Source organism: Callithrix jacchus, chromosome 20, assembly GCF_049354715.1.
Source record: "Callithrix jacchus isolate 240 chromosome 20, calJac240_pri, whole genome shotgun sequence".
Taxonomy (NCBI): domain Eukaryota; kingdom Metazoa; phylum Chordata; class Mammalia; order Primates; family Cebidae; genus Callithrix; species Callithrix jacchus.
In genome coordinates, this window is record NC_133521.1 from 4,304,275 (window position 1) to 4,326,563 (window position 22,289).

At 41.1% G+C, this 22,289-nt stretch overlaps 1 protein-coding gene and 1 pseudogene across 2 annotated transcripts in view; both read left to right on the top strand.

Annotated features, from left to right (window-relative positions):
- The window catches only part of LOC144580578 (uncharacterized), a 45,585-nt gene extending 28,091 nt beyond the window's left edge, over positions 1–17,494 (top strand). Inside the window, exon 6 of the mRNA XM_078358155.1 lies at positions 7,853–17,494. The gene's annotated coding sequence lies outside the window, so the exon portion shown is untranslated. The remainder of the gene's footprint in view (positions 1–7,852) is intronic.
- LOC144580577 (putative coiled-coil domain-containing protein 144C) overlaps positions 4,739–22,289 on the top strand; it is a 33,655-nt pseudogene continuing 16,104 nt past the window's right edge. The window contains exons 1-2 of the transcript XR_013530447.1: positions 4,739–7,906; positions 17,547–17,620. The product of XR_013530447.1 is annotated as a putative coiled-coil domain-containing protein 144C (transcript). The remainder of the gene's footprint in view (positions 7,907–17,546; positions 17,621–22,289) is intronic.

The following is a 22,289-nucleotide window of genomic DNA, read 5'->3' on the forward strand; positions in this document are numbered from 1 at the left end:
ATCGCCACACCATCTTCCACAATGGTTGGACTAATTTACACTCCCACCAACAGTGTAAAAGTGTTCCTTTTTCTCCACATCCTCTCCAGCATCAGTTTCCTCCAGATTTTTTAATGATCGCCATTCTAATTGGCGTGAGATGGTATCTCAATGTGGTTTTGATTTGCATCTCTCTGATGACCAGTGATGATGAGCATTTTTTCATATGATTGTTGGCCTCATATATGTCTTCTTTCGTAAAGTATCTTTTCATATCCTTTGCCCACTTTTGAATGGGCTTCTTTGTTTTTTTCCTGTAAATCTGCTTGAGTTGTTTGTAAATTCTGGATATACGCCCTTTGTCAGATGGGTAGACTGCGAAAATTTTTTCCCATTCTGTTGGTTGCCGATTCACTCTAGTGACTGTTTCTTTTGCCGTGCAGAAGCTGTGGAGTTTGATTAGGTCCCATTTGTCTATTTTGGCTTTTGTTGCCAATGCTTTTGGTGTTTTGTTCATGAAGTCCTTGCCTACTCCTATGTCCTGGATAGTTTTGCCTAGATTTCCTTCTAGGGTTTTTATGGTGCCAGGTCTTATGTTTAAGTCTTTGATCCATGTGGAGTAAATTTTAGTGTAAGGTGTCAGGAAGGGGTCCAGTTTCTGCTTTCTGCACATGGCTAGCCAGTTTTCCCAACACCATTTGTTAAACATGGAATCCTTGCCCCATTGCTTGTTTTTGTCAGGTTTATCAAAGATTGTATAGTTGTATGTATGTTGTGTTGCCTCCGGTGCCTCTGTTTTGTTCCATTGGTCTATATCTCTGTTTTGGTACCAGTACCATGCTGTTTTGATTACTGTAGCCTTGTAGTGTAGTTTGAAATCCGGTAGTGTGATGCCCCCCGCTGTGTTCTTTTTGCTTAGAATTGACTTGGCTATGCGGGCTCTCTTTTGGTTCCATATAAAGTTCATGGTGGTTTTTTCCAGTTCTGTGAAGAAAGTCAATGGTAGCTTGATGGGGATAGCATTGATTCTGTAAATTACTTTGGGCAATATAGCCATTTTCACGATATTAATTCTTCCTAACCATGAACATGGAATGTTTCTCCATCTGTTTGTGTCCTCTCTGATTTCGTTGAGCAGTGGTTTGTAGTTCTCCTTGAAGAGGTCCCTTACGTTCCTTGTGAGTTGTATTCCAAGGTATTTTATTCTTTTTGTAGCAATTGCGAATGGCAGTTCGCTCTTGATTTGGCTTTCTTTAAGTCTGTTATTGGTGTAGACGAGTGCTTGTGATTTTTGCACATTGATTTTATATCCTGAGACTTTGCTGAAGTTGTTTATCAGTTTCAGGAGTTTTTGGGCTGAGGCGATGGGGTCTTCTAGGTATACTATCATGTCGTCTGCAAATAGAGACAATTTGGCTTCCACCTTTCCTATTTGAATACCCTTTATTTCTTTTTCTTGCCTGATTGCTCTGGCTAGAACTTCCAGTACTATATTGAATAGGAGTGGTGAGAGAGGGCATCCTTGTCTAGTGCCAGATTTCAAAGGGAATGCTTCCAGTTTTTGCCCATTCAGTATGATATTGGCTGTTGGTTTGTCATAAATAGCTTTTATTACTTTGAGATACGTTCCATCGATACTGAGTTTATTGAGGGTTTTTAGCATAAAGGGCTGTTGAATTTTGTCAAATGCCTTCTCTGCGTCACTTGAGATAATCATGTGGTTTTTGTTTTTGGTTCTGTTTATGTGGTGAATTACGTTGATAGACTTGCGTATGTTGAACCAGCCTGCATCCCTGGGATGAATCCTACTTGATCATGATGAATAAGTTTTTTGATTTGCTCTTGCAATCGGCTTGCCAATATTTTATTGAAGATTTTTGCATCTATGTTCATCATGGATATTGGCCTGAAGTTTTTTTTTCTCGTTGGGTCTCTGCCGGGTTTTGGTATCAGGATGATGTTGGTCTCATAAAATGATTTGGGAAGGATTCCCTCTTTTTGGATTGTTTGAAATAGTTTTAGAAGGAATGGTACCAGCTTCTCCTTGTGTGTCTGGTAGAATTCGGCTGTGAACCCGTCTGGACCTGGGCTTTTTTTGTGAGGTAGGCTCTTAATTGCTGCCTCGACTTCAGACCTTGTTATTGGTCTATTCATAGTTTCAGCTTCCTCCTGGTTTAGGCTTGGGAGGACACAGGAGTCCAGGAATTTATCCATTTCTTCCAGGTTTACTAGTTTATGCGCATAGAGTTGTTTGTAATATTCTCTGATGATGGTTTGAATTTCTGTGGAATCTGTGGTGATTTCCCCTTTATCATTTTTTATTGCATCTATTTGGTTGTTCTCTCTTTTATTTTTAATCAATCTGGCTAGTGGTCTGTCTATTTTGTTGATCTTTTCAAAAAACCAGCTCTTGGATTTATTGATTTTTTGAAGGGTTTTTCATGTCTCAATCTCCTTCAGCTCAGCTCTGATCTTAGTAATTTCTTGTCTTCTGCTGGGTTTTGAGTTTTTTTGATCTTGCTCCTCTAGCTCTTTCAATTTTGACGATAGGGTGTCAATTTTGGATCTCTCCATTCTCCTCATATGGGCACTTATTGCTATATACTTTCCTCTAGAGACTGCTTTAAATGTGTCCCAGAGGTTCTGGCACGTTGTGTCTTCGTTCTCATTGGTTTCGAAGAACTTCTTTATTTCTGCCTTCATTTCGTTGTTTACCCAGTCAACATTCAAGAGCCAGTTGTTCAGTTTCCATGAAGCTGTGCGGTTCTGGGTCTGTTTCTGAATTCTGAGTTCTAACTTGATTGCACTATGGTCTGAGAGGCTGTTTGTTATGATTTCAGTTGTTTTGCATTTGTTGAGCAGTGCTTTACTTCCAATTATGTGGTCAATTTTAGAGTAGGTGTGATGTGGTGCTGAGAAGAATGTGTATTCTGTGGATTTGGGGTGGAGAGTTCTGTAAATGTCCACCAGGTTTGCTTGCTCCAGGTCTGAGTTCAAGCCCTGGATATGCTTGTTTATTTTCTGTCTGGTTGATCTGTCTAGTATTGACAGTGGAGTGTTAAAGTCTCCCACTATTATTGTGTGGGAGTCTTAAGTCCTTTTGTAAGTCATTAAGAACTTGCCTTATGTATCTGGGTGCTCCTGCATTGGCTCCATATATGTTCAGGATCATTAGCTCTTCTTGTTGTATCGATCCTTTTACCATCATGTAATGGCCTTCTTTGTCTCTTTTGATCTTTGTTGCTTTAAAGTCTATTTTATCAGAGATGAGAATTGCAACTCCTGCTTTTTTTTGCTTTCCATTTGCTTGGTAAACCTTCCTCCATCCCTTTATTTTGAGCCTTTGTGTATCCTTGCATGTGAGATGGGTTTCCTGGATACAGCACACTGATGGGTTTTGGCTTTTCATCCAGTTTTCCAGTCTGTGTCTTTTGATTGGTGCATTTAGTCCATTTACATTTAGGGTTAATATTGTTATGTGTGAATTTGATACTGCCAATTTGATGCTAAGTTGCTGTTTTGCCTGTTAGTTGTTGTAGATTCTTCATTATGTTGATGCTATTTAGCATTCAGTGTGATTTTGGAATGGCTGGTACTGGTTGATCCTTTCTATGTGTAGTGCCTCTTTTAGGAGCTCTTGTAAAGCAGGCCTGGTGGTGACAAAATCTCTGAGTACTTGCTTGTTCGCAAAGGATTTTATTTTTCCTTCACTTCTGAAGCTCAGTTTGGCTGGATATGAAATTCTGGGTTGAAAGTTCTTTTCTTTAAGAATGTTGAATATTGGCCCCCACTCTCTTCTGCCTTGTAGTGTTTCTGCTGAGAGATCTGCTGTGAGTCTGATGGGCTTCCCTTTGTGGGTGACCCGACCTTTCTCTCTGGCTGCCCTTAGTATTCTCTCCTTTATTTCAACCCTATTGAATCTGACGATTATGTGCCTTGGGGTTGCTCTTCTTGTGGAATATCTTTGTGGTGTTCTCTGAATTTCCTGCAATTGAGTGTTGGCCTGTCTTGCTAGGTGGGGGAAATTTTCCTGGATGATGTCCTGAAGAGTATTTTCCAGCTGGGATTCATTCTCTTCTTCCCCTTCTGGTACACCTAACAAACGTAGGTTAGGTCTTTTCACATAGTCCCACATTTCTTGGAGACTTTGTTCATTTCTTTTTGCGTTTTTTTCTCTAATCTTGGTTTCTCGTTTAATTTCATTGAGTTGGTCTTCGACTTCAGATATTCTTTCTTCTGCTTGGTCAATTCGGCTATTGAAACTTGTGCATGCTTCGCGAAGTTCTCGTATTGTGTTTCTCAGCTCCTTTAATTCATTCATATTCCTCTCTAAGTTATCCATTCTTGTTATCATTTCCTCAAATCTTTTTTCAAATCTTTTCTCAAGGTTCTTAGTTTCTTTGCATTGATTTAATACATGATCTTTTAGCTCACCAAAGTTTCTCATTATCCATCTTCTGAAGTCTAATTCCGTCATTTCGTCGCAGTCATTCTCTGTCCAGCTTTGTTCCCTTGCTGGTGAGGAGTTTTGGTCCTTTCTAGGAGGCGAGGTGTTCTGGTTTCGGGTGTTTTCCTCCTTTTTGCGCTGGTTTCTTCCTATCTTTGTGGATTTGTTCGCTGGTCGTCTGCGTAGTTGCTGACTTTTCGATTGGGTCTCTGAGTGGACACCCTGAATGTTGATGATGAAGTATTTCTGTTACTTGGTTTTCCTTCTACCAGTCTAGCCCCTTCGCTGTACGAGTGCTGAGGTCCGCTCCAGACCCTGCTTGTCTGGGGTGCACCTCTAGCAGCTGTGGCACAGCGAGGGATGCTACCAGTTTCTTTTTCTGCTATCTTTGTCCCAGGATGGTGCCTGCCTAATGTCAGTCTTTTGGATATAGAGGGGTCAGGGAGCTGCTTGAGGAGACAGTTTGTACTTTATAGGGGTTTAATTGCTGAGCTGTGAGCTGTGTTGTTCATTCAGGGCTGTTAGGCTGCTATGTTTGATTCTGCTGCAACAGAGCTCATTAAAAAAACCCTTTTTTTTTTCTCAAATGCTCTGTGTTGAGGGGTTTGGGCTTTATTTTTGGATGTCCGTTGAGGTCCTGCCCAGCTTGGATGCAGACTAGCCACTGTTTGCCTGCCAAGGCTCCGCCCTGCTGTCGTGAGGCTCGCCCTGGCTCCGCTGTTCTGCTGTTCTCCGCCACACCCTGCGGCGGAGTCTCTCTGTTGTAGCGGGTTGCCTCGGCAACGGCAGGCTGCGTCAGCAGTGGGCGTGTATCTCCGTAGGGACGGGTTGCCTCGACAATGGCTGGCTGCGTCAGCAGTGGGCGTGTATCTCAGTAGGGACAGGTTGCCTCGGCAACGGCTGGCTGCGTCAGCAGTGGGCGTGAATCTCAGTAGGGACGGGTTGCCTCGGCAACGGCTGGCTGCATCAGCAATGGGCATGTATCTCAGTTGGGGTGGGTTGCCTCGGTAATGGTGGCCGCCCCTCCCCCTCAGAGCGTCTCGGGCCATCTGCACGGGGCTTGTTTGAAATCGCAGTTTTGTTCGTCCCACTGGGACAATCCTAACGCTCTGTTCCTGCAATCCCCTGGGCTGGCCCACTGTTCAAGTCTAGCTCAGTCTCAAATCCAGCCCTCTCACGTCTCCAGTTGCCGGTTCAACGGGGCACCCGGACAAGTGCGCCCTGTGGGGAGCGCTGGGTAGGGCCGGCCGCCGCCACCCGGCTGACAGCTTCGCCAGGCGGAATATCTGCCTGGCGTCCTGCGTCTCCTCTTCACTTGGGAATTTCCCCATTCCGTGAGCAACAAAGATCAGTCTGGGAATGTAGCTCAGACTCACCTCTCCGCAGACACAATGAGAACTCCAATCCTGGGTTGTTCTCACAGCGCCATCTTGAGTCCTCCCCGGTCTCACTTATTGACTTTGTTCTTCCTAATTTGAAATTGAATGAGATACATTTACTTCATTAAAACAAGATCTACTAGTTAATGGTCATGATAGCTGTAATTTTGTTAGAGCAAAATAGTCTGTTACCAGTAGCCCCAAGGTTATTGTAGTGAGTGCCCAATAGCCAAACTCTAGGCTCAACAAATCATAATAAAAGTGCTTCACAATAACAAAAATGCTACTATGCTACCTCGATGTGACACGTAATACATTGTACAGTCTGAACTGTATGAGGACACTTTTAATTTAGTACATATTAATCAAATAACTTTTATAAGTTAGATTTTGCAAGCCACAGGTGACAAACACATAGTCTTGGTCTTTTTTTTGAGATGAAGTCTTACTCTGTCACCCAGGCTGGAGTGCAGTGGTGCAACCTCGGCTCACCCCATCTTCCACCTCCTGGGTCCAGATGATTCTCCTGCCTCAGCCTCCTGAGTAGCTGGGACCACAGGCACGTGCCACTACCCTTGGCTAATTTTTTTGTATTTTTGTAGAGGTGGGGTTTCACGGTGTTAGCCAGGATGGTCTCCATCTCCCTACCTTCTGATCTGCCCACCTTGGCCTCCCAAAGTGCTAGGATTACAGGTGTGAGCCACTGCACCTGGCCAGTCTTGGTCTTTAAGGTGCTCATAATAGACTACAGCAGTCCTTATTTCATATATTTTTTCCCCAAGATTATTATTATTATTATTATGTTTTTGAGATGGAGTCTCACTCTATTACCCAGGCTGGAGTTCAGTGGCATGATCTTGGCTCACTGCCACCTCCGCCTTCTTGATTCAAGCAATTCTCCCTGCATCAGCCTCCCAAGTAGTTGGGATTACAGATGCTTGCCACCGTGACTGGCCAATTTTTGTATTTCTAGTAGAGACAGGGTTTCCCTATGTTGGCCAGGCTTGTCTTGAGCTCCTGAGCTCAGGTAGTCCACCTGCCTCGGCCTCTTACAGTGCTGAGATTACAGGCATGAGCCCCCGTACCTTGCTGACAATTTTCAAAGAAAATATTTTTATTCATTTATATACTTGGTCCATTTAACAAACTATCAAGTGTCTTTTAGATAGTAAGCTTCTTTTTTTCCATGTTACAGAATACAGACATTTAAAAATACAGTTGGATTATGTATGGTGGTTCAGGCCTGTAATCCCAGCACTTTGGGAGCCCGAGGCAGGTGAATCACCTGAGGTCAGGGGTTTGAGACCAGCCTTGCCTACATGGTGAAACCCTGTCTCTACTAAAAAGATAAAAATTAGTCAGGTATGGTGGTACATGACTGTAATGCCAGCTACTTGGGAAGCTGAGGCAGGAGAATTGCATGAATACTGGAGACGGAGATTGCAGTGAGCTGAGATTGTACCACTGCATTCCAGCCTGGGTAACAGAGAGAGATTCCATCTTAAAACAAAAAATATAGTCAAGGCTGGGCATGGTCTCTCATACCTATAATCCCAGCACTTTGGGAGGCTGAAGCAAAAGGATTGCTTGAGCCTAGGAGTTTGAGACCAGCCTGGGTAACACAGTGAGACCTCAACTCTACTAAAAATAAAAATAAATGAAAAAGTTAGCTGGGCATGGTAGCATGCAACTGTAGTCCCAGTGACTTGGAGGCTGCACTCCAGCCTGGGCAATGGAGTAAGACCATCTCAACAAACAAACAAACAAAAAAACAGTCAGGAGCTTGTTATGATCATTTTCATTTATGTTATTTGCTACTTCATTCAGTGCCTTCTACTGTGTGCTGGATGCCATCTGGAAGAGTCTAATGATCATTTATTATGTTAAATATGTGCCAGACACTTTAAGTATGTTGTGAGAAATGAAAGCTATTAAAAAGTGGGGTAGGATTTCAGGTAAGCATGCAGAAGGGGAGACCTTTTCTTGGTAAAGAGGCAGAAGAATGATGTGGGCAGAAGGAACATCTAACAAGTTTGTGATTTGGCAGAAGAAACATCAAACAAGATGGCATGCTTGGGAGGAGAAGCGGCAGGTGCAAAAGGTAAGAAGCTTGACTGAACTTTGCAGGGTTTATGAGCAGCCCTATTGTGCTGTTGCAGAAACTGAGATGAGAGTGGTTGGGCCTGAGGGAAAAACTTAGGTAAGGCAAGCTCATGAAGGGCTTTTTAGTACTATAAAACTGAGTAGATCTTATCCTGTAGGCCATGGGAAATTTACCAGGTGGAGTGCTTTGGGCTGCAAATGCCAAAGGACCTGACTAACAGTGACTAAAACAGTAGGAAGCAGAGTTGCTTTGGTGGCCGGTTCAGTGATAACACTGGGTCCCATTTGGTCTTCCTATTTCAGCTGTGTGTTTGGCAGTGTTTTGTTCATGTCTCCTTTCATGGCTGGCTAATTAGCAGTAGCTCCAAACATCATGTTCTCACAATACAAGTTCTGAAGGCTGGAAGGGCTGCTTTTCTTTCCATGTTTCTTTGAAATAGAGAGAAAAGTCAGAAGCTTGCAGTGGGCTTTCTTTCACATTTTATTGGCTTGGTTACACCATATACTCATTCCTAAACCAGGCACTGGGAAAACATATGTACTGACTGTGATTAGATTAGAATAGTCATTTCTCTTGTTGAGGATGGGGAGGGATATTAGGATGATAAATACTCAAATAGACTTGCGATTCTCCAGCAAGAAAACAATAAGAAATGGTCATTAGGTAGGGAGACAGCAAATGTAGGAAATTCATTATAGAATTGAATGAATGTAGGAATTCATTATAGAATTGTGAGAACAAAAGTCACAAGATTAGATTTGGGAATTAGGACATTCTGATTATGGTATTCATAAGCTTTTTATGTAAAGGACCAGGTGGGAAATATTTTAGGCCATGTGGTCTCTGCCATATCTACTCAACCCTGCCATTGTAGTGTAAAAGCAGTCACAAAACTTTATTTACAAAACCATTAGGCAGGCTGGGCTTGGCCTGTGGCCTATAGTGGATGACTCCTCATATGGAGGCTAGATGGAAGGTACCACGTAAAGAGACTGGAAGACAAAGGACGCTTTTGCAGTAGCCAAAGCTGTAACTTCCTTGTTGCCAATCCTTGGACTAGCATCAATCCATTATGAGGTTTTCACCCATCCATGGTGAAATAAATGATGTCAGACAGCTATTTAGTAATTTTAAAATGTTGGTCTTTCTCTTGATTTTTGCATTTTTCATTTGTTTTTCTTGTTTTTTAATTTAAGAAATAATATTAACAGTTGGTATCCTATAAAAGCCAGTAGTTAAGAACCAGTGGCAGTGGAAAAATGTAAAGCAGAGGCAGAAAAGAGATAGAGATAATATGAGTTATTGATTACTGGATGTACAAATTTAGGGCACAAAGAGAAATCTCCGATGATTCATGGGTTTCCAGGTTGTGAACTAGCATTTAACCTGGACATGAGGAAGGAGTAGGAGATTCGCAGGTGAATGGAGAAGAACAACAGATAAGCAGGAATGTCTAACCTCTTTCTGTGCATGTTGAGTTGAATGGAATATTCATGTAGGGTATTTTCAGTAGGTAATTGAATTTTAGGCATTTCTAGCTGGAAGTAGAACTGAGGTTGGAGATGCAGACTTGGAATAATGTAGGCAAAATCATATATCTAAATGAGCTTGTCCATGGTGGGAAAGACATGGAATAAACAGAAGGCACTGACAAGACCTTGGGAATATCAACATTTCCCAGAGGAAAAGAAGTTAGTAAAGAATCCTGAACAGTGGCTAGAGAAAAGTAGGAGAGTTTATCAGAGGAAGGGATGCTGTAAAAATTTCAAAAATGTGAGAATTTCAAGGAGGGAGAATATAAATTCTTACAAGTAAGATTACTAAAAAGTAAGTTAAATTAATATTTTCAAAGCTCTTTGATGGTACCCTCTTCAAAAGAACACTTTTAGAGTTGTAAGGTCTACTATTTAGATAGATGGTACTTCTGGTGTTCAAGTATGAGAGGAAGAATACACCTATCAAAATCCTACCTAATATTTTTAAAACTATGGCAGCTACCTACACAGAGTCAGGCCTAGACTGGTGAGTTCCTGTGCCAACATTTTCCAAGAATTGTCAGAACCTAAGGGTCCACCTGAGGAAAAGTGTAATCTTTTTTATTGTTTTTTTGTGGAAATGCTTGTTTTGTACTCAAACCCTTGGTAAGCAGTTCTGGATGTATTCCCAAACAAAAATCTGACAGCAAAACTGGAAGCCACTATCAGATACTCATTTCCTTTCTCTGACATGGAATCAAAATGCAGCCATGGCTGGGTGCAGTGGCTCATGCCTGTAATCCCAGCACTTAGGGAGTCTGAAGCAGGTGGATCACAAGGTCAGGAGATCGAGACCATCCTGGCTAACATGGTGAAACCCTATTTCTACTAAAAATACAAAAAATTATCTTGGTGTGGTTGCACATGACTGTAGTCTCAGCTATTTAGGTGGCTGAGGCAGGAGACTCACTTGAACCAGGTAGGTGGAGGTTGCAGTGAGCCGAGATCGCACCACTGTACTCCAGACTGGGCAACAGAGTGAGAATCCATCTCAAAAACAAACAAACAAACAAAAACATGCTTTGACAAAAATTTAAGTTTGATCAGAAATAGTTTACAGATCAGCAGTTTGGAGAAACTGATATCTTTAAAATATTCTCTTGCAGATCACTAATATAATATCACAGAAAAATATGACATGATATGCTGAACACAGTAGTTCTTCTGTGAAGAAGGTCATTGGTAGCTTGATGGGGGATACTGTTGAATCCATAAATTACTTTGAGCAGTATGGCCGTTTTCATGATATTGATTCTTCCTAATCATGAGCATGGAATGTTGTTCCATCTGTTTGTGTCCTTTCTTATTTCGTTGAGCAGTGGTTTGTAGTTCTCCTTGAAGAAGTCCTTTACATTGTTAGTTGTATTCCTAGTTATTTTATTCTCTTTGTAGCAATTGTGAGTGGCAGTTCATTCTTATTTGGCTCTCTTTAAGTCTGTTATTGTATAGGAATGCTTGTGATTTCTGCACATTGATTTTGTATCCTGAGACTTTGCTGAAGTTGCTTATCAGTTTCAGGAGATTTTGGGCTGAGACGATAGGGTCTTCTAAATATACAGTCATGTCATCTGCAAATAGAGAAAATTTGACTTCCTCCTTTCCTATTTGAATACCCTTTATTTTTTTTTCTTGCCTAATTTCTCTGGCTAGAACTTCCAATACTATATTGAATAGGAGTGTTGAGAGAGGGCTTTCTTGTCTAGTGCCAGATTTCAAGGGGAATGCTTCCAGTTTTTGCCCATTCAGTATGATATTGGCCATGGAATTGTAAATAGCTTTTATTATTTTGAAACACATTCCATCAATACCTAGTTTATTGAGAGTTTTTAGCATAAATGCTGTTGAATTTTGTCAAAGGCCTTGTCTGCATCTATTGAGATAATTATGTGGTTTTTGTCTTTGGCTCTGTTTATGTGGTGAATTATGTCTATAGACTTGTGTATGTTGAACCAGCCTTGCATCCCTTGGATGAAGCCTACTTGATTATGATGGATAAGCTTTTTGGTATGCTGTTGCAATCAGTTTTCCAGTATTTCATTGAAGATTTTTGCATGTATGTTAATCATGGATATTGGCCTGAAGTTTTCTTTTCTTGTTGAGTCTCTGCCGGGTTTGGTATCAGGATGATGTTGGTCTCATAAAATGATTTGGGAAGAATTCCCTCTTTGTAGATTGTTTGTAATAGTTTCAGAAGGAGTGGTACCAGCTCCTCTGTATATCTGGTAGAATTCAGCTGTGAACTCATCTGGGCCTGGGCTTTTTTAGTGGGTAGGCTATTAATTTCTGCTTCAACTTCAGTCCTTGTAATTGGTCTATTCAGGGTTTCCACCTCTTCCTGGTTTAGGCTTGGAAGGGGGTAAGTGTCCAGGAATGTATTCATTTCTTTCAGGTTTATTGGTTTATATGCATAGAGTTGTTTGTAGTAATCTCTGATGGTGGTTTGTATTTCTGTGGGACCTGTGGTGATATCCCCTTTATCATTTTTTATTGCATCTATTTGATTCTTCTCCTTTTTCTTTTTTATTACTCTGGGTAGTGGTCTGTCTATTTTGTTGATCTTTTCAAAAAACCAGCTCCTGGATTTATTGATTTTTTGAAGGGTTTTTTGTGTCTGTATCTCTTTTAGTTCTGCTCTGATCTTAGTTTTTTCTTGTCTTGTGCTATTTTTTTGTGTGTGTTTTTTTGATCTTGCTCCTCTAGCTCTTTCAATTTTGATGATAGGGTGTCGATTTTAGATCATTCCTTTCTTCTCATGTGGGCATTTATTGCTATATATTTTCCTCTAGACACTGCTTTAAATGTGTCCCAGAGATTCTGGTTTGCTGTGTCTTCATTCTCATTGGTTTAGAAGAAGATCTTTATTTCTGTCTTCATTTCATTGTTTATCCAGGCAACATTCAAGAGCCAGTTGTTCAGGTTCCATGAAGCTGTGTGGTTCTGAGTTAGTTTCTGAATTCTGAGTTTTAACTTGATTGCACTGTGTGTGGTCTGAGAGACTGTTTGTCATGATTTCCTTTTGCATTTTGCATTTGCTGAGGGGTGAGTTACTTCGAATTATGTGGTCAATTTTGGAGTAGCTGTGATGTGGTACTGAGAAGAATGTATATTCTGTGGATTTTGGGTTGAGAGTTCTATAAAGGTCTATTAGGTTTGCTTGTTCCAGGTCTGAGTTCAAGTCCTGGATATCCTTTTTAATTTTCTGTCTTGTTGATCTGTCTAATATTGACAGTGGAGTGTTAAAGTCTCCCACTGTTACTGTGTGGGAGAGTCTCTTTGTGAATCATTAAGAACTTGCTTTATGTATCTTGGTGCTCCTGTATTGGGTGCGTATATATTTATGATTGTTAGCTCTTCTTGTTGCATCGATCCTTTTACCATTATGTAATGTCCTTCTTTGTCTCTTTTCATCTTTGTTGGTTTAAGGTCTATTTTATCAGAGACTAGGTTTGTAAGTCCTGCTTTCTGTTTCTCTCCATTTTCTTGGTAAATCTTCCTCCATCCCTTTATTTTGAGTCTATGTGTATCCTTGCATGTGAGATGGGTTTCCTGGATACAGCGCACCAATGGGTTTTGGCTTTTTATCCAGTTTACCAGTCTGTGTCTTTTGATTGGGGCATTTAGCTCATTTACATGTAGGGTTAATATTGTTATGTGTGAATTTAATCCTGCCCTTTTGATGCTAGCTGGCTGTTTTGCCTGTTAGTTGATGCAGTTTCTTCATTGCATCATTGCTCTTTACCATTTGGTATGTTTTTGGAGTGGCTGGTACTGGTTGTTCCTTTCCATGTTTAGTCCTTCTTTCAGGAACTCTTATAAAGCAGGCCTGGTGGTGATGAAATCTCTGAGCAATTGCTTATTTGTAAAGGATTTTATTTCTCCTTTGCTTACGAAGCTTAGTTTGGCTGGATATGAAATTCTAGGTTGAAAGTTCTTTAAGGATGTTGAATATTGGCCCCCACTCTCTTCTGGTTTGTGGGGTTTCTGCTGAGAGATCTGCTGTGAGTCTGACTGACTTCCCTTTGTGGGTAACTCGACCTTTCTCTCTAGCTGCCCTTAGCATTTTTTTCTTCATTTCAACCCTGGTGAATCTGACAATTATGTGCCTTGGGGTTGCTCTTCTTGAAGAATGTCTTTGTGGAGTTCTCTGTATGTTGAATTTGAATGTTGGCCTGCCTTGCTAGGCTTGGGAAGTTCTCCTGAATAATATCCTGGAGCATGTTTTCCAGCTTGGATTCATTCTTTCCATCATATTCAGATATACCACTCAACTGTAGATTAGGTCTTTTCACATATCCTGTATTTATTGGAGGCTTTGTTCCCTTCTTTTTGCTCTTTTTTCTCTTGTCTTGCCTCCTCTTTTTATTTCATTGACTTGATCTTCAATCTCTGATATCCTTTCTTCTGCTTGATCGATTTGGCTATTAAAACTTGTATTTGCTTCACATATAGTTCTCGTGCTGTGTTTTTCAGCTCCACCAAGTCATTTATGTTCTTCTCTAAGCTGTTATTCTAGTTAGCATTTCATCCAACCTTTTCCCAAGGTTTTTGGTTTCTTTGCATTGAGTTAGAACATGTTCCTTTAGCTCAGAAAAGTTTGTTATTATCCACCTTCTGAAGCCTGTTTCTGTCAATTCATCACATTCTTTTTTGGTCATGTTGTGATCCTGTGTTGTTGAGGAGTTGTGATCCCTTGAAGGAGAAGAGATGTTCTGGTCTTTGATGATTTCGTCTTTTTTGTGCTGTTTTTTTCCCATCTTACCTGGTTGTGGTGTCAGGGAGCTGCTTGATGAGATCACTTGTCTGCCTGTCGAGGCACTGCTGGCTTTCTAGGGACTCCTTCAGATTACTAGGGAAGCTTCTTGTGTCTTTTTTGTTTATACTGGGAGATTAGGCCTGCCTCTTCCACTGACCTGTATTTGCTGTTGGTTGATGAAGAATGCTGTCCCGTTGTTATGTAGGCTTCCTATGTTTTGTGTTAAAACATGTAGCTCAGTCCCACCCCTCTAATGGTGGGTTGTGTCCTTCCTCCACTGGGTTGGATCATTCAGGGTTCAGCTCAGACTGTGGCATTGGTTGTGCAACTTGCTAGAGTCAGCTTCAGCCCTCTGGAGTTTGTGGGGGAAGGTAGGGACCCTCCCAGACACACTCGGCCATCTCTCCCTTTCAGCTTACTCTCTCTCAGGTCATGGGGTAGGGCCCTCACCATGCTGCTTCATCTGTCCTCCCACTTACAGCTCCCTCTCTCTCCAGGTGGGTGGAGGGGGCAATCACTCGATCCAAAGGCTCGCCGGCTTTTGTACTTATGCGTCAGTTTAGGTCTGTGCACCAATCTGGGACACTGTCCTGGATTATTATTGAACTCCGTGCTTGTAATTTCTGGTGCTTGACTGGCAAAGATCCCCTGTTCTGTGTATTACTGAGGCTTTGGGGGAAGCACTGTATGTGGACCGGAGTGCCAGAGCGGGAGCATCTGACTTGCTGGTCAGATGCACTTTCTGGGTGAAGCAGCATCCCTCCTTGCCTCACTCTGCCTTGCCTGGGCTTTGCTCACTGTAGGACCAGACCCCTTGAAATGCCCCTAGTACCTCAGTTGGAGCTAGGATATCTCTGGGTTTCTGCTTCTCTCTTGCTGGGTGTTGTGTGCCAGAGTTGTGTCTATTCGGCCATCTTGGAGAGTCTCTGGGTCTTATTGTTTTTAATTCATTCATCCAACTTATGTCTTTTGATTGGAGATTTTAGTTATTTATATTCAATGTTTGTATTGATAAGTGAGGACTTACGCCTGTTATTTTGTAATTTATTTTCTGAATATCCTGTGGTCTTTTCCTTCTTGTCTTCCTTTAAGTAAAGGTGATTTTCCCTGTTGGTATGTTTTAATTTTCTGCTTGTGTGTGTGTGTGTGTGTGTGTGTGTGTGTGTGTATCCATTTCATCATTTCATGTTTTTAGATTTGAGGTTACTATGAGGATTTCAAGTCTACTTAAGATATGGTAGTTTACACACCACAATTATAGTATTGTAATATTCTATGTTTGTCTGTGTACTTACTATTAGTAGTGAGTTTTATAAGATTCATTGATTTCAGGTGGTTTCTTATTGCTCATTAACATTCTTTTGTTTCATATTGAAGAACTCTCTTTAGCCTACCTTGTGGGACAGGTGTGGTATTGATCAAATTTCTCAGCCTTTGTTTGTTTGGGAAAATCTTTATTTCTGCTTCATATGTAAAAGAAATTTGTGCTGGGTATACTATTCTAGGTTAAAAGTGTTTAAATATGTCATGCCACTCTCTCCTGGCCTGTAAGGTTTCCACCAGAAAGACTACTTCCAGATGTATTGCAGTTCCATTGTATGTTATTTGTTTCTCTTTACTTGCTGCAGGGATGAATGACCTTTTCTTTATTTTTGATCTTTGTAAGTTTAATTATTAAGTTCCTTGAAGTAGCTTGGTTTTCTATAACCTTCTTGCACTTGAATATTGATATCTTTCTTGAGGTTTTGGAAGTTCGCTGTTATTTCTTTGAATAAACTTTCTGCTCCCATCTATCTCACTTCCTCCTCTCTAAGGCCATTAACTCTTGGGTTTGCTTTAGTAGGTTATTTTTTATATCTTGTAGGCATGCTTTGTTCTTTTCTATACATTTTTCCTTTGGATACTCTGACTGTGTTTTCTCAAATAGCCTCTCTTCAAGCTCACTGATTATTTCTTCTGCTTGATCAGTTCCACTATTAAGGGACTCTTATGCATCTTTCAGTATGTGAATCGCATTTTTCAACTTCAGAATTTCTTCTTGATTCTTTTTTAATTATTTCAATTCCTTTGGTAAATTTATCTGCTAGGGTCCTGGAATTTTTTTTCTCTGTGTTATCCTGAATATTTTTGAGTTTCCTCAACACAGCTGTTTTGAATTATCTGTCTAAAAGGTCATATATTTCTGTCTCTCTAAAATTGGCCCCTGGTGCCTTATTTAGTTCACTTGGTGAGGTCATATTTTCCTGGATGATCTTTATGTTTGTGGATTATTGTCTGTGTCTGGGCATTGAAGAGTATTTTTGTAATCTTGACAGTGTGGACTTGTTTGTACTCATCCTTCCCGGGGAAGGCTTTCCAGGTACTCAAAGATATTTGGGTATAGTGTCTGTGCTTTTAGTCACTGTGCACATATCTGCATTAGGGGGCAGGGACTCTAAACCCAGTAATTCTGTCATGTTTGCAGCCTCATAGAGACATGCTTTTGTTGGTTGTTCAATAAGAGCTAGAAGAATTCTCTGAATTATCAGATATTAACTCTTGTTCTCTTCCCTTACTATCTCCAAAATGAATGGAGTCTGTCTCTGTGCTACCTGGGGCTGAGGGAGGATTTAAACAAGCACCTCTGTGTCCACCGCCACTGGAATTTCACTGCATCAGACTTGAAGCCAGCACACCACTGGACCTTGCCCAAGGCATATGTAACTATGACCTGACTAATGCCTTTGTTTGCCTGTAAGGCTTAGGACTATACAATCAGCTGGTGGTGATGTCAGCCAGTCTTATGTCCTTCCATTGGGGGAACTGAGAGTTTCTTCAGGCCCCAGGTGAGGCCACATATACTGTCCAGGAGCCAGGGCCTGAACCTGAGAAATCTATCTGGTGCTGCAGCTAAACTGGCTCTGAAACCACAAGACAAAGGCCTTTCCAATCTTCCCTCTCATTTCCCCAGGCAGAAGAATCTGTTCCCATGTCCACCACTACCACAGACCTAGGAGGAATCCTGCCAGGTTACCACCAATGTTCACTTAAGGCCCAGGGGCTCACGTTTTAAACATTTGTTTTGTTTGTAATGGTTTTGTTTATGTTTGGTGGATAAATTTGCGAGTGAATGTTTGGCATTTGTGTTTGTCTTCAACCTGGTGACATCTAGTATCTCCCCAGGTGGTTTCTTGAAGTTTTAAGAATTAGGAGTATTTATTAAAGAAGTAAATATCCTGCTGAAGATTAAGTTTTCTTTAAATTCACAATTTATACAATAAAATAAAAGACTAGTTTTAACCTATTTTTATAAAGATTATAGTTTAACTGTTCTAAGTAGTTAATTTTAACTGAATGTATTTTTTTTCAGCAGAACAAGTCTTGGCAATTATATCAGAGGAAGAGCAAGAAAGGCTTGAAGAAAGTGAAAACAACCAGCTACAAGTATACAACAATTTAATTTTAATTTCTGGTTGACAATTATGTTCTTTGCTTTAATAATGTAGGGTAGTCCAAATGAAATTACCTTTTAGATTAACCTTTGAGAATGAATAGATCCTAATTTACTATTTAATATTGAATTTTAAATACATTTTAACTAGTTTTAAAACTCAAAATATTTTAAAATTCTGTCGTAACTTATGGCTCATTTTTACCCTCGGAATAGAGAGAAAAATTTTCAGAATTTTGTTTACTCTTTCATCTTTATAACATGTTTGTGTAATGAAGAAAGTAACCTGAATTATTGAATCTTATTATTGAGCAATGGAAGTTATGAACAATTTAAGAGTGATGGCCACTGAGCTGGATTGGTGTTACAGGAGTCATTATGGCCAGTGGTTCAAGATTTGCAGTTTTATATTGCTAGTCACTAATGCCAAGGTTAAAGATTTATTCAGTCTTATGGTCTCTCATTGACTTCAGGTCATGTTTAGGAAGAGAACTGGGTCATAAAATCAGCATAATTGTTTATTAAAAGAATCGTACTCTGCAGATTGAGACCTTTGGTGTTTGGATATGAACAATAACTTTCTAACATATTTCAATGCAGGAAATCAGTAAATAGTACACAATCTTTCCTCTGCCATCATTGCTGGATATTAGAATATATTAGAAGTGAACATAAGCAGATAAACTAGATATATAAGAGTGTCAGCTGGGTGCAGTGGCTCACACCTGCAATCCCAGCACTTTGGGAGGCCAAAGCAGGAAAATCACAAGGTCAGAAGATCAAGACCATCCTGGCTAACACATTGAAACCCCGTCTCTATTAAAATTGTAAAAAAAAAAATTAGCCGAGTGTGGTGGCACATGCTTGTAGTCCCAGCTACTTTAGAGGCTGAGGCAGGGGTCTGAGAGGTGGAGGTTGCAGTGAGGCAAGATTGCTCCACTGCACTCCAGCCTGGGTGACAGGGAGAGACTCTGTCTCCAAAAAAAAAAGTGTTTTAGTATATAACTTGAATTAAAATTTGATGATTTGCTTTTCTTTCTGATTGGTATTGATTTTGGCTTCTATCAAAGTCTGCCTACAGTCCAGTTAGTAATCTTTAGAAAAAGTACTCATATGGACGACTCAAGATGGCAATGTGAGAACAACCCAGGATTGAGGCTCTCGCTGGATGCGCGGAGAAGGTGAGTCAGGGACGCATTTCCAGACAGACCTTTGTTGCCCACAGAATGGGGAAATTCCCTGATATAAAACAAACGCGGGATGCCAGCCAGAGATCTTGACTGGTGTAGCCAGCAGCCAGTGCAGCTGCGGCCCGCGCCGGAGCACAGAGGTGCTCCACAGAGGTCCGCCCAAAAGCGCACTGTTCCGGGTGCCCTGTTTAACTGGCAATCTGAGACCTGAGAGGGCTGAACTTGAGACTGAACGTTACTTGAACAGTGAGCCAGCCCAGGACAAAGCGTTAGGGGTAGCGCAGTGCGACAAACAAAACGGGATTCCAAACGCTCGCTGCTAGGAGGTTACCTTAAGGCGCAGCTCTGTGCGGGAGGGGCATCCGCCGTTACCGAGGCAATCAGCCCCTACTGAGGTACACGCCCATTGCTGATGCAGCCTGCCATTGCCGAGGCAACCCGGTACAACAGAGAAACTCCACCGCAGGGCGGAGCCCGCAGCTGCAGGGTGGAGCCCATGGCTGCAGGGTGGAGCCCACGGCTGCAGGGCGGAGACCGCAGAAACAGGGTGAACCTCACACCAGCAGGGCGGAGCCTCGGCAGGACAAGATTGCCTCCTAGCAGGGCAGGACAACCCGGCAGACACTCAAAAATAAAGCCCCAACCCCTTCAGAAAGAGCAGCTGAGAAAAAAAGGGCTTTATTTTTAGTTCTGTTGCAGCAGAATTAAACATAGCAGCCTAACAGCCCTGAATGAACATCAGAGCTCACAGCTCAGCAATTGAGCTCCTATAAAGTACAGACTGTCTCCTCAAGCAGCTCGCTGACCCCTCTAAATCCAAAAGACTGACATTTGGCAGGCATCATTCTGGGACAAAGCAGAAAAAGAAACTGGTAGCATCCCTACTGTTCCGCAGCTGCTATAGGTGTACTGCAGACAAGCAGGGCCTGGAGTGGACCTCTGCAGTCATACAGCAAATGGGCTGGACTGCTAGAAGGAAAACCAAGTAACAGAAATACTTCATCATCAACAATCTGAGGGTCCACTCAGAGACCCAATCGAAAAGCCAGCAACTACACAGCTGACAGGTGGATAAATCCACAAAGATGGGAAGGAACCAGTGCAAAAAGGAGGAAAACAACTGAAACCAGAACACCTCACCTCCTAGAAAGGACCAAAACTCCTCACCAGCAAGGGAACAAAGCTGGACAGAGAATGACTGTGACGAAATGACAGAATTAGACTTCAGAAGGTGGATAATGAGAAACTTTTGTGAGCTAAAAGAACATGTTTCAAATCAATGCAAAGCAACTAAGAACCTTGAAAAAAGATTTGAGGAAATGATAACAAGAATGGATAATTTAGAGAGGAATATGAATGAATTAAAGGAGATGAAAAACACAATACGAGAATGTCGCGAAGCATGCACAAGTTTCAATAGCCGAATTGACCAAGCAGAAGAAAGAATTTCAGAAGTTGAATATCAACTCAATGAAATAAAACGAGAAACCAAGATCAGAGAAAAAAACGCAAAAAGGAATGAACAAAGTCTCCAAGAAATGTGGTACTATGTGAAGAGACCTAACCTACGTTTGATAGGTGTACCAGAATGTGACGAAAAGAATGAATCCTTGGAAAATACTCTTCAGGACATCATCCAGGAAAATTTCCCCCACCTAGCAAGACAGGCCAACACTCAATTGGAGGAAATACAGAGAACACCAGAAAGATATTCCGCAAGAAGTGCAACCCCAAGGCACATAATCATCAGAATCAACAAGGTTGAAATGAAGGAGAAAATACTAAGGGCAGCCAGAGAGAAAGGTCGGGTCACCCACAAAGGGAAGCCCATCAGACTCACAGCAGATCTCTCGGCAGAAACTCTGCAAGCCAGAAGAGAGTGGGGGCCAATATTCAACATCCTTAAAGAAAAAAACTTTCAACCCAGAATTTCATATCCAGCCAAACTGAGCTTCAGAAGTGAAGGAAAAATAAAATCCTTTGCGAACAAGCAAGTACTCAGAGATTTTGTCACCACCAGGCCTGCTTTACAAGAGCTCCTGAAAGAGGCACTACACATAGAAAGGAACAACCAGTACGACCCATTCCAAAATCACACTAATTGCTAAAGAGCATCAACATAATGAAGAATCTACAACAACTAACGGGCAAAACAGCCAGCTAGCATCAAAATGGCAGTAGCAAATTCACACATAACAATACTAACCCTAAATGCAAATGGACTAAATGCACCAATCAAAAGACACAGACTGGCAAATTGGATAAAAATCCAAAACCCATCAGTGTGCTGTATCCAGGAAACCCATCTCACATGCAAGGATACAGAAAGGCTTAAAATAAAGGGATAAAGGAAGATTTACCAAGCAAATGGAGAGCAAAAAAAAGCAGGAGTTGCAATTCTCATCTCTGATAAAATAGACTTTAAAGCAACAAAGATCAAAAGAGACAAAGAAGGCCATTACATAATGGTAAAAGGATCGATACAACAAGAAGAGCTAATGATCCTGAACATATATGGACCCAACGCAGGAGCACCCAGATACATAAGGCAAGTTCTTAATGACTTACAAAGAGACTTAGACTCCCACACAATAATAGTGGGAGACTTTAACACCCCACTGTCAATATTAGACAGATCAACCAGACAGAAAATCAACAAGGATATCCAGGGCTTGAACTCAGACCTGGAGCAAGCAAATATGATAGACATCTACAGAACTCTCCACCCAAAATCCACAGAATACACATTCTTCTCAGCACCACATCACACCTACTCTAAAATTGACCACATAATTGGAAGTAAAGCACTGCTCAGCAAATGCAAAACAACTGAAATCATAACAAACAGCCTCTCAGACCATAGTGCAATCAAGTTAGAACTCAGAATTCAGAAACCAACCCAGAACCGCACAGCTTCATGGAAACTGAACAACTGGCTCTTGAATGTTGACTGGATAAACAATAAAATGAAGGCAGAAATTAAGAAGTTCTTTGAAACCAATGAGAATGAAGACACAACATGCCAGAATCTCTGGGACACATTTAAAGCAGTCTCTAGAGGAAAGTATATAGCAATAAGTGCCCATATGAGGAGAATGGAGAGATCCAAAATTGACACCCTATCGTCAAAATTGAAAGAGCTAGAGGAGCAAGATCAAAAAAACTCAAAACCCAGCAGAAGACAAGAAATAACTAAGATCAGAGCTGAACTGAAGGAGATTGAGACACGAAAAACCCTCCAAAAAATCAATAAATCCAAGAGCTGGTTTTTTGAAAAGATCAACAAAATAGACAGACCACTAGCTAGATTGATTAAAAAGAAAAGAGAGAACAACCAAATAGATGCAATAAAAAATGATAAAGGGGAAATCACCACAGATTCCACAGAAATTCAAACCATCATAAGAAAATATTACAAACAACTCTATGCACATAAGCTAGCAAACCTGGAAGAAATGGATAAATTCCTGGA